The sequence below is a fragment of the Fundulus heteroclitus genome, chromosome 4, assembly GCF_011125445.2.
Source record: "Fundulus heteroclitus isolate FHET01 chromosome 4, MU-UCD_Fhet_4.1, whole genome shotgun sequence".
NCBI classification, from domain to species: Eukaryota; Metazoa; Chordata; class Actinopteri; order Cyprinodontiformes; family Fundulidae; genus Fundulus; species Fundulus heteroclitus.
In genome coordinates, this window is record NC_046364.1 from 1,410,413 (window position 1) to 1,422,303 (window position 11,891).

The 11,891-nt window shown below is 45.6% G+C and overlaps 1 protein-coding gene across 4 annotated transcripts in view; it reads right to left on the minus strand.

Moving 5' to 3' along the window:
- The window catches only part of LOC105938790 (multiple epidermal growth factor-like domains protein 11), a 142,722-nt gene extending 132,681 nt beyond the window's left edge, over positions 1-10,041 (minus strand). For 2 of the 4 annotated variants that reach the window (XM_036135833.1, XM_036135832.1), the window contains exon 1: positions 9,801-10,041. The gene's annotated coding sequence lies outside the window, so the exon portion shown is untranslated. The remainder of the gene's footprint in view (positions 1-9,800) is intronic. The other 2 variants (XM_036135830.1, XM_036135831.1) reach the window with 2 other exon arrangements.
- Between the last annotated feature and the right edge of the window lie 1,850 nt (positions 10,042-11,891).

Genomic DNA, 11,891 nt, shown 5'->3' on the forward strand with positions numbered 1-11,891 from the left:
CAAGCAGAAAGCATCGCGCTCTTCGTGAAGCTCAGGAACGAAAGGGTGGAACCGCCTCCAGCCAACATGCACGGTCACAGCGGCGAAGCTCGGAGAGCCTCAGGGAGCTCAGCAGGTAAGCCTCCAGAGAGTTCATGGAGAGAAAATGTGAACTTTGAGGGTTTCCAGAAGTGGAGAAAGATCTCCAACTCACACAAACATGCAGCGACCCACAGAACTTCGGTTGGATCAGGACGACCAGAGGAGACCAGCTCCTTGTCCCCATACAGAGACGTCTCCGTGTTTTTCACAGGTTTTCTGCACCTTCAGAATGTTTTCTGCTCATCTCAGGATTACAGGACGGTTCCTGCAGCTTTGAGCTAAAAATCATTCCTGCTGTTAGATTAACGCCTTGCTTTCCTTCCTTGCTTTCCTTCCCTGCTTCCTTCCTTCAGTTCACCAGAGTTGAACCAAATCTGTCCTTCTTGCATCAAGTCCCTCCTCCTTTCCTTCTTTCTCTCCTTGGATCCTAAAGTCTTGCTTTCATCGCTTTGTCACATCCGTCCTTCTTTTCTTTCTTTCCTTTTTCCCCTCCTCTCTTTTCTCTTTCTTGTGCTCTTGCAGCCTTTTTTATTTTCATGTCCCCTACCTTCCTCTTTTCCTTCCTTCCTTACCAGGGTGATGCATATTCTGGAGGCGTTAAGATGTTTGACCCACAGCTGTTTCCCACCATCATGTGAGACCTTCTGAGGACTGTCAGTCATAATTAGCATGTCGCTGCAGCCCTGCCGCTGCTCACATGAAAGCCGGCCGTTTATCTGCAGACTTCCCTCAGATGTTTGCTGCAGGTGATTCTGATGCACGGCAGCAATCAGAGCGTCGCTTCATTAACAGACTGAAGGTCAGCCGGTATCTCCTGGAAAAGGCTCGGCTCAGATGTGGAGCAGCTGCAGCAGTTTAAAGGTTGAAGGAAAGAAACGGCAGCAAGTTGCTCTGCATCTTTCTAGAAAAAACTGACTGAGAGGACTGGGGGGGGGGGGGGGGGGGGATTCTCGTTTTTAGGTCTTTAACGTCGGCTTTGAAGGAATGTTTCCTCTCAGGTGTTCCTCTGAGGGGAATGAGGAAGGAACAGGTTCAGGGCCTCTGGAGGTCTGCAGTTTGCTGTGTTGCTCTGTTCACCTCCTTCTTGGACTCAGAAACCTCTCAGCCGTCCTCCTATCCCTTCTTCAGCGTTTATTGCATTTTACTATGTGTCCTGCCACTGATTCTGCAAGTTGGTCAGAAAATACGTGAAAACACGACAGCTGGATTGATGCTGGCCGTCCTGAATCCCTTGAATTCACACTAATTCTCAAATGATCGGTTCCATCTAGATGAGACGTTACCTTAAATTAGGACACCGGTTATCATCCCCGTGTGTTTGAGCAGCTCTCACGCTGGTTGGGACGTGACCCCCAGGAGCTGCTGACTGTCAGAGGAGAGGAAGGAGGATCTCCTCCTGCTGAGCTGCGCTGGGCGGCGTATAATCCGCTGCGACGCCTGAGCGTTGGGAAGGAAGCCATCAGAGACGGATGGAGAGACGTGGATAATCTGGGAGCTCAATCCGAGGGAAAAGTCACTTAAACTGAGAGAAATTTCACACAGGAAGTGTGCAGCGTTAAATCCCCCCCCCCCCCCAGTCCTGCAGAAACAGGATGATCTCTGGTTGCTCTCATCGCTCAGAACCGACAACGTCATTTATTATCTGATCTCCTGTTTGATGAACGCTGTGGGAAACGACACAGAGGCAGAAAAAGGCACCGGATTTGGCAGAACACATCAGTGCTGTCGGCTATCTTTGGAGAAACAGGAGCAAAATATTCTGTAAACTCAACGTTTGGCTGAAAGTCCAAAAAAAAAACAAAAACAAAAAAAAACCAGACTGGGTTTATCAGACAGGATTTTATCAGCCAATCAAACAGCACAGAGCAGAAAGACACAAAGAAAGTGACGACGGCAGAGGAAACTTCTCCCATTCTGAAAAATCTACAGATCCTTTATGGAAATAAAAGCAACGCAGACAGATTAAACGTCTGATTTCTCAGTAATCTAAGTTTCAACATGTTGATGCAGCAGCTTAAACAGACACCAGTAGCTGTCAGACTCGGCTGGGCTGGTTTGGACCTGCAGACAGAACTTGTTGCTCCTCTTTTCCTCTCCAGGCTCAGATAAAAACAGCCTGCAGTTCAGAGCTGCAGGTGGTTGGACCTGAAACCACCTAAAGTATTAAAGACCTTCATCCCACCAAGTTTCAACGTAAATCCTGCGTTTTTACATCGACTGTGAGCATTTTCATGCTCTAATTTGGTTCAGGCATGGACACCTGGGCCATAGGCATTATAAACGTAGACGCCTCATTACGTGCTGGAGTGCATCTTGTGGCGGCGCCATCTTATATATATATATATATATATAAATAAAGGGAGCAACTTTACCCGTATTATATTACCCGTTACAATAAGTGGTTATAACTACAGAAAGTAGATCGCATGCTGCAGATCACCGTTTTGGGCTGAGATTGGTTCTGAAGATGAGTTTTTACTTGGTGAGAACAACGCAGAAACCCAACAGATGGACCATAATGTTATGTTTATTAATGTGTTATCGCTGTATTTAACAAACTAAGGCTGAATCATGTTGGCAGATTAAATACCCTGGATTTACAGAGTATCATCACATGTAATAAGCTGTGCAGAACGGTTCTTTTTAAAGGGTCTGAAGCTCCAGCTCTATTTGCAGGCAGGGTGTAAAACCCTGGAATGACCTGGAAATGTTAAAGAACACATTTCCAGGCCTTTAAAAATCTGTGTGTATGCACAGCAGCAGAAATATGAAGAAATTATTGTTGGTGTTTAGAAGCTCAGGATTATACATGAGAGTGAATTACATTTAAATTAACAAACTTTTTTTTTAAATAAAAATCTAAAATGCATTTATTTATACGTTTATTTATAAATTATACAACATCTCTCTTTGTTTAAGAGCATAGAAGTATTTCAGTGTAAAGCATGTATTTATTGACATATTTAATAATATGCCACACCACATGTCCGTCTTTATTAAATAGCATCAAAGTATTTCAGTGTGAAATCACATATTTCTACATTAATATGCCATATGTTTGTCTGCTGAAGAGCTTAAAGAGATAGATAGATAGATAGATAGATAGATAGATAGATAGATAGATAGATAGATAGATAGATAGATAGATAGATAGATAGATAGATAGATAGATAGATAGATAGATAGATAGATAGATAGATAGATAGATAAATAAAAAGCGCAGTCATTCAAGAGGCGTTAAACTGTCTAATGGCAGCCGGGACAAAAGATCTTCTGTACATCTCCGTTCTGCATTTCAACACGAAAACATGTTTTTTTTTATATGTAACAGCGTCCTGTATCAGAACCACATCTCTGCTGTTTAAATAAATTAACATGTGATAATCGGGTAAAAATTGAGGGAGTTCTGATTTATTTTAGTCAGGCAAACAGCTTCCTCAGTGCAAATAAATGCTCTGGAGTCATGAGAGAGACCCATCCAAGATGGCGGCCGCACTGAAACGTCAGCTTCAATAGGCAGCGCCAGTCCATGGGGCGTCCACCTATGTATGTCTATGCACCTGGCATGGACACACACCTGGGCTTTAACACACCTGGTATAGTGTGAGGAGGAGCAGCTGCTGCTTCGTCACCTCTGCTGAAGGGGGGAGTTGACCCGATGGCGGCTGAGGAGACTCCCACTCACGCTGACAGACCCTCTGGTATTAATAGTGGTGGAGAAACTTCATGTCACTGGAGCCGATGCTGACAGAAGACGTCATAAACGCAGCTCAGTTTAAGTGAGAGGAAGGCGAATGTGGTTCACTTAGAAATGTATTAGAAGACGAAAAACTATGAGAAAAATATCCCATCTGGATGTAAATGTGCTGGGACTAAAAAAAGCAGCAGATTTTTTTTGGCTTTGACACGCCGTGTTTTAAAGCCTTAAAAAAGCCTTAAATGTCTCCATCTTCAGATTAACAGCCTCAAGCTGCGCTGGTTTCATGTGAAGCAAAATCACATCCTGGGTCAAACACATGACAACGACAAAAATAAATAATTATACAGGAAAAATAAAACCACCAGCCTCCCTGGACTTTAAATATTGGCATCAGCGGCAGAAAAACGAATGACAGATCGGAGCAGAGGGAAGTCCTTGTTCTGTTTTATCGGCCCAAACAGATCACAGACGTTGGCCCCGTTCTAACTTTCATCGACCCAAAACGTCCTAACAACCCCCATGACCTGTCCCGTCCTCCACCCCCCCCCCCCTCCTCAGCCACTCAGGGCCTGAGGAGATAAATTCAGGAGGTTTTATAATAGCCCCGCTGCACAGCACCCACCCGGCCAGCAGAAGCACTTAAAGGTCTTTCATGTTGCTTTTCCTCCTTTCTCTGCTTTGTCGGAGGCTGAATGAGATGCTGGGAGCCGCCGGGCTGCCGGCCTTAATGCTCCTCCACCTTCTCAGCCATTTGAATTTCCTGCCTGATGTTTTGTTGCTTCCTCCTCCTGAGAGAGAACCTCCTGACTGAAGTCGCTCCGTAATTCATCAAAAACAAACGACTTCTGGCGTCTTTATTGCTCGCTTACCTGCATCTTAATCAGCAACGGGCCAACGGAGATGTTGTACACATTTAATAACGTTAAATCAACAAACTTTGGGTTGATTATAAACCCTGAGGAGGGAATACTTTATGCTAGTAATCCTAGGTACATGGAGATTTTTATTTAATGTTCTTGTTCCCTGTTATATTTGCAATTTGCTCACATTTTCTCTCTGAACCGAATAACCTTTTTATTCAGCTGTTTTTTTTCTTGCTAATATTTTGTTTTTATCCTTATTTTTCCCCTTTTAGTTTTTTTCCTGGTTTTATCCAGAATTTCCCTGTTTTCTGATAGTTTTTTCTATAATCATCAAGTCTTCTCCGGTAGCCAAAGCTGCATCTGGACGAAGGACAAGATTTCTGGAACAATGTCCTCTGGACAGAGGAGACCAGACCAGAGCGCAGATGTGGGATGATGGACAGAACAGTGATGGAGAACCAAACAAACTCCTCATACCGACTGTGAAGCACGGTGGTGGAGGAATGATGATGTGGGTTTTTAGTGCAGCTACAGAACCTGGACAGGTATTAAGTGGACCGTGACCCCATCGGTACTCCAACGTATTCTAGAACAGGAGTCCATCTGTCCAACAGCTGAAGCTTGGTCCAAACTGGATCATCAACAGAACCCTGATCCGATCGCAACAGCAGATCTACGACAAAACCGCTCAAAACGAAAGGATCAAGGTGCCGCAACGGCCTAGTCAAAGTCCAGACCTGCCATGGTTGGGACCTTCAGAGAGCTGTGGAGAACCTCGACATTAGGAAGTAGAGTGGATCAAAGTTCCCCGACAAGAATGCAAAAAAAAAAAATCAAAAATAAGACAGGAAACCTCTGCTGAGAGTTACTTCTGCTACAGGAGGTTCTATGAGTTTGTGTTCTGGTTCAGTCTTTGTTAGCAAATGTGTCAGTGCTTGATGTCGTGTGCTGTTGCTCATCGGAGGCTGGAGTTAATTCATCAATTCATAGGCGGACTGTTGGCCTAATGGTTAGAGCAGCTCGCTTGTGCTCTGAGAAGGTTGCAAGTACTCGGTTCGATCCCCAGTGCCTGCACTCTGGGTCCCTGAGCAAGACCCTTAACCCCAGATTGCTCCCCGGGCGCTGCACATGACAGCCCACTGCTCCCCAAGGTGATGGGTTAAATGCAGAGAACACATTTCGTTGTAATGTATGTTTCAACGACAATAAAGATGATATTACTATTACTATTTCAGAAACAGATCAGGGTCGTTTCTTCTCCTGACCCAATTAGCTTTAGACATGCAGGTTCCTGCAGAACAGCAATAAAAACGTTCCCCGATTACCACCGGTCACACGGATCGATCCGGAGGATTCCCAGTTTGAAACGGTTCAGCAGACAGGAAACAAGGCTGCGGTTCTCCAGCTGTGACACAGAACCAATCCGCCGGCCATCGGATCGTTCTGCCGCTTCACAAACCTCAGAGTTACAAAACTGAGCCGACCTTAACGGGTCAGAAAAGCTCTCAGTGAACCTCCAACCGGCAGAGATGAGTCGTTTACCCACTGGTCTCAGATAAATTAGGAAAACTTTGGACTGAAACAGGAAGAAAAACCGGTGACAAATGTTCCTTCTTACATCTCTGAGGTCCAGGAGAACCAGCAGACGGAGCCCTGCCTCCTCCTGCTCCTCCTCCATCTGCTGCGTTTTAAAGGTTCTCCCCTCAGTATGGGAGCATGGATCGGTTCCTGTTCAGCGGCTGCCTGGCATTCCTTGAGCTGCAGTTCTGGTCGCAGCGCAGGTGGAACCGGAACGCGAGGAGTTTGATTCAAACGAGCCGATCAGACATGAAAGGCTGGCCGAGCATCATTAGCTCCTAACGAGGGCTGGGAGGTGCAGACTCTGGTTCATTACAGGTGAGAGTTTCTGCAGGCCTAACAAAGTGGGAAACATCAGAGAACTCATCGGCGTCCGCGTCTTTGAATCGATCATTTCTTCTTCTCACTTCAAACACCAACGAGGAATCCTGAGACCCGCGGAGGCAGCAGCCGCCACGCTCACCGCCCGCCTTAAATCTTGCATGGCTCTCTGCAGCGTTCCCCTCGTCTCCCCGGAGTCGTGCAGAGAGCGGCGGGTCTGCAGCACAAACACTCGTGGTTTCATTAAACTTCCCTTCAAAGTCTGACGGGCCGGTTCTGGTTTCTGACCGGGTTCTGTTTGTTTTTAAAGAAACACAACAAAGAGAAAACGGGAGTCCGAATCCAGCAGAAGTTAAACAAGTCATTATTGTAACTTCATGTGTTCAGCCTCATTGCAGCTGAGGACAGATCACAGACTGCACACAGCATTTTATGGACCGGTACCAGCAGAACCATCTCCAGAACAATACAGAGAAAGCCAAGGAGCTGGACTCCTGCAGGTGCAGAACCACCTCTCTGACCCAGGAGAACATCCAGGCAGCTCTCGTGGACCTCGGTACCTGGGTGTTCACCAGAACCATGAACTGGACTCATTCTGATGCTTTACAGGACGGGTCAGAGCAGAATCTGCCTACTGAGGAGGCTGAGGTCTCCTGGCCTGCAGGGGGCGCTGCTGCAGACCTTCTTTACCTGTGGAGGTATCAGCCATCTTCTCTGGTCTGATGGAGCAGCAGCTGAGAGGAAGCAGCTGATAAACTCATCAGGAGGACCGGTTCTGACCCGGGACGTCCTCTGGACTGTTATGAATTAATATCGGCCGCTCCTGTTTATTCCCCACGGCCCGTCTCACCCCAGTTCAAGATTTGGCAGTAAAGGAGAAACAATTACCAGAGGCAAACATTTAAAATATGCATATTTATTTCATTTGGAATTCCAAAGAGACAAAGAAGAACTAACAAGCTTAGTTTCTGTATGTTACCGACGTCCTTCTCCTCAGCCATAAGCTCTTTGTCTGCCCTCATTTCCGCAAAACCATCTTTTATCAGACTGACCAGCCCCTCCCGATTAGTTTGGGGGTTGTGGGCGCAGACACTGTGGCTCCAGGTTATTTCTGCTTCCAAAACAAGGAGACTATTCTCTCGAGAGTCTTCATGAAGTGAGGCTGATTTAGCACCCAGATGTCCTATCAGGGGGTCAACCCAGATGACCTCAAGAACCATAACATAGCTTTCAGACCTTAAAACAAACACCCTTCCAAGACACAGTTTAGAGACCAAAAAGGTACCTCTTATTGTTTTCCATAAAATTGCCTGATTAATATAACAGGTAATCATATTTTTCCATAACAGGACCCAGAGCAGGTGGTGGAGACACCTTTGGACAACGTGTCCCCTCCATCACGGAGCTGCTGCAGAGCTCTAAGGAGAGATATCTTTAGAACCACCGCTGCTCCCAGCAAACTCAATGAGTGCTTCTGCAGTTTTCTGTGGTTTTATTTTTATACACAGTGTTTATACACAATATTTGTTTGTATACGATCTTAATTCACTTGTTTTTCCACTGTTAAACTTGAGTATTTCATCTTATTTTTACCTGAGTATATCGTTTCCATAGTTGAGCAATATTTACTTTGGTATTAACTTTTATCTTCTATTTTTTGTCTTTCTTTACAGCTAATTTTAGATTAGACTAGTTTTTTTCTTCATTTTTATTGCTAATAATTGTGTGAAACTGTGTGTTTGCTGCTGTCACACCTGCATTTCCCCATTGTGCGACAATAAAGGAATTATTATCTTATCTTATCTTAACCTGCCTGTTTAGACTTACTGTCCAGTCTTTGTTTTTATCTGTAACTGCTTGCATTTAAATCTGTATCTGTTTGCTTTCCTCCACCATAATAAAGGACGTTCTATTTTGTTTTAATTTACCCTGCATCGAAGCGTGAACAGGGCCGAGATGTTCCAAAGTAAAAAAAAAAAAAGAAATGTGTCACAGTTGATGCTGGTGGTTGATGTGTTTATTGGCTGAAAAATAGTCGGAGCTCATAGTTTGGAGCGTTTAATCAATAGGAGGGGAGAAAAAAAAATCTGATTTTTCAGAACTCAATGAAGTGAAAACTGGCCTGATTTCTATCCGTGTTGACTGATGCTTCACTAACCTTAATAAAAGTGAGATTTAAAAGATTAGAAATGCAAAATGAAGTGAACCTTCTGATAGGTTTTGTCTTCAGAAAATGAACTGGAGATCAGCAGGTCTGGGTGTTTCTGCAGCTCCGTAAAGGCTGGAAGGAATCATCTCTACGTGTATAGCTGGCCTGATGGTGCTGTTTTACTGGGAACTGATGCTCTGTCAATAAAATGCTTTCCAGTGTTTAGTAAGGAGAACTAATCAGAAAACATAAAAGGAAACAAAGCGTCTCACCTCGGCAGCTTGAGTGCAACTTTTCTCCCTGAGATAATTTCTGAAGCTGGACTGTTGACCCAGCAGCTGCAGCAGCAGCGCAGTGCATCCTCTTAAAACCGACTTTAATTAAAGTAAGAGCTCAGGAAGCATCAGCAGCTGCATTACTTTTATTGCGCGGCCACGTTTGTGACAAATGTCTCGGTGACGCATGGCTGCTGAGCGCTAAATGGGGCTCCACCAGGAGCCTCCTCTCTGCGTGCATCAGGTTAAATTACTCCGCTGCCTCCAGACTCCGAGCGGAGCAGCGGCGTTTCAACCTGCAGGTGCGACAGGTGCGCTGCTCAGCGGCGCCCTCTGGCGGCGGCCTGCTGTGACGCTCCAGCGGATCAATGAGCAGCAGCAGCAGCGATCAGGCTGACCTGCAGCTTAATTAACACCCAGACGTGACCGCGGAGAGCAGACTGGGACACCGGACCAATGCCTCTGTCCACCCGGCCGGTCCGGACCAGTCCAATACAAACTCTCTGACCCAGACGGTACCGCGCTGCAGGGCGTTAAATAAACCAGGAAAAATCACTAAAACTGTTACAAGTTTTAAAAGCAACCCAAGTAGAAATATTTTATTCAAAATGTCTATTTCCCCTCATGTGATTTATTTTGTATTAATTAACATTAATTAGTGTAATAGGCAGGAAACAAGCTTTGTGACTAAAGATGAAATTATCAGCAGCAGTTAACCAGCAGTGACTGGAACTAACTCAACCCTCCCGGTTCTGCTCCAGTTTATTCCCAGTCTGTGCAGCAGGTTTAACTGGTGGTGCCGAAACAAGTGAACCCCCCTGATGGCAGCTTACCTGCAGCGCGATGCGTCCGGAACAAAGTTGGGTCCGGCGGGCTGTGGGCCAGCAGGCAGCGGCGGCTCTCCGCAGGAACCACGTATCCTCAGATGAAGGCTTTTCCCAGAAGAAGGCGATCCTGGAGCGGCAGTAAAGTCCTCAGCATCGCTGCAGTTTCCAAGTTGGGTCTGAGCTCCGCTGCAGCGCCTCTGCGCGACGCAGCCGGAGATCAGCGCAGGAGCCAAGAGGAGTCGCTCCCCCTCCTCCGCTGCAGCGGCGGCAGCCAAAGATCAGCGGACACGACGAGAGGACTCCGGTTCTCCGCAGGAACAAGGCGGGGAAGGACGCTGCGTTCACTGAACTGTGGGGAAGTCGGAATTATTAGTTCATGGAAAATTAACGAGCTCAGTTTTCAGTGTCAGAGGCGGGTTGTTCTTCCAGTCCTAATTTTAACCCTGAGCCATGCTTGTTCTCCGGTCACTGATTGGCCAACCCAGACTGTTATTTACCCTGTGGGACCATTTGGATTTTAACCGGGTTATTATTGCAGGTATTATGTTTCATTCCGCATGGAAAATGAAAACAGGCTCAGAGAAAACCCGAGTAAAAAGCGTTCCAGGTAATGCAGATGATTTTTCTAACTGAAAGCTGACATCTCCGAGTTCCTGCTGCAAAGGGAACGCAACATTAGGCCTGCCAAAAGGCTTCTTATTTGATCTGTGGGGACACACAGCTGGAACATAGCACTTAAAATTAGATTTATTCAGATGCAGAAATGTGAAATATACAGAAATATCAGAATTTATTCTCTCATCTAAACATTCAATTGAATTCAATTCAATCTATAAAGCGTCAATTCACATCACATCATCTCAAGGCTCTTTCCAAAGTCAGCTTCCATCAGATCGTCCAGGTTGGTGAGAAAGTTTCCTCTCTAAGGAAACCCAGCAGGTTGCATCAAGTCTCTCCAAGCAGCATTCACTCCTCCTGAAAGAGCGTAGAGCCACAGTGGACAGTCGTCTGCATTGTTGATGGCTTTGCAGCAATCCCTCATCCTGAGCATGCATGAAGCGACAGTGGAGAGGAAAACTCCCCTTTAACAGGGAGGAGAACCTCCAGCAGAACCAGAACCAGGCTCAGTGTGAACGCTCATCTGCCTCCAGCGCAAAAAACGAACAAGCCATTATGCCTGCAGCAGCCATATTGGGTTTTGGCGGTGAGGAACCTCTCACCGAGTTGCAGTGATGATTTCTGAGGGCGTTACCGTTCATTTCTCTTCCAGAGATCAGTCACTCCCACCTTTAGTGACTGATCTTAACACTGTTAACAATGCCAGCTTGTTTCTGATTACTTTGTGGGAGATCATTTGATATGACACAAACAATCAAGTAATTATAAGTAATTATAATAATGAGGATAAAATGCACAAAAATAGCGACAATGTTATTTTAGTGTTTGAATACATAGAATGCAGAGATATTAGGTTATCAGCTTGTGCAGATAATGGTAGCTGCCCTGGACACGAAGCAGCCATGTTGGATTTTGAGGCTGAGGCTGGTGGGAAACATCTGCGCAGATTTATAATTGAATAAACGGTTGTTCTTCTTGACGGTATGAAAAATAAAAACGTTCTGATTAACCTGTAGCATGTTTTTAGCGTGTAGCAAAGCGAGGGTTCTTGGGGAGCTGCTGATTAAAATCTGTAAACAATGTTTGTCCTGAAACTGCAGCACAAAGATATGTTGGTCATCTAAGTCATGATCACTTTTTTTTTTAACCTTTTATTTTGGATGGAGCATATAGAGCTTTCTGAAGACAGATTTAAAGGTATACTATGCAACCGGGGTTGATTTTCCAGCGAGACTCCCCCCAGAGGGCGAAAGTAAAAGTGCACTGTCGTAAAGATGCTCAGCTGTTCTGGTTTCTCCGTCAAGCCAGGCGCGGTTGTTTTGAGTTTAGCAGACAGGCGAACACAACGAAAAGTGGAAAAAACGGCAGTACAAACAATGACTAACACAGTGAAAGTATGAACATCAAGCTTCCCGCAGCGCTATCTTGGCGAGGCGGAGGCAGCCGCCTCGCCAAGCCGCGGCCTTGGGACATCATGGT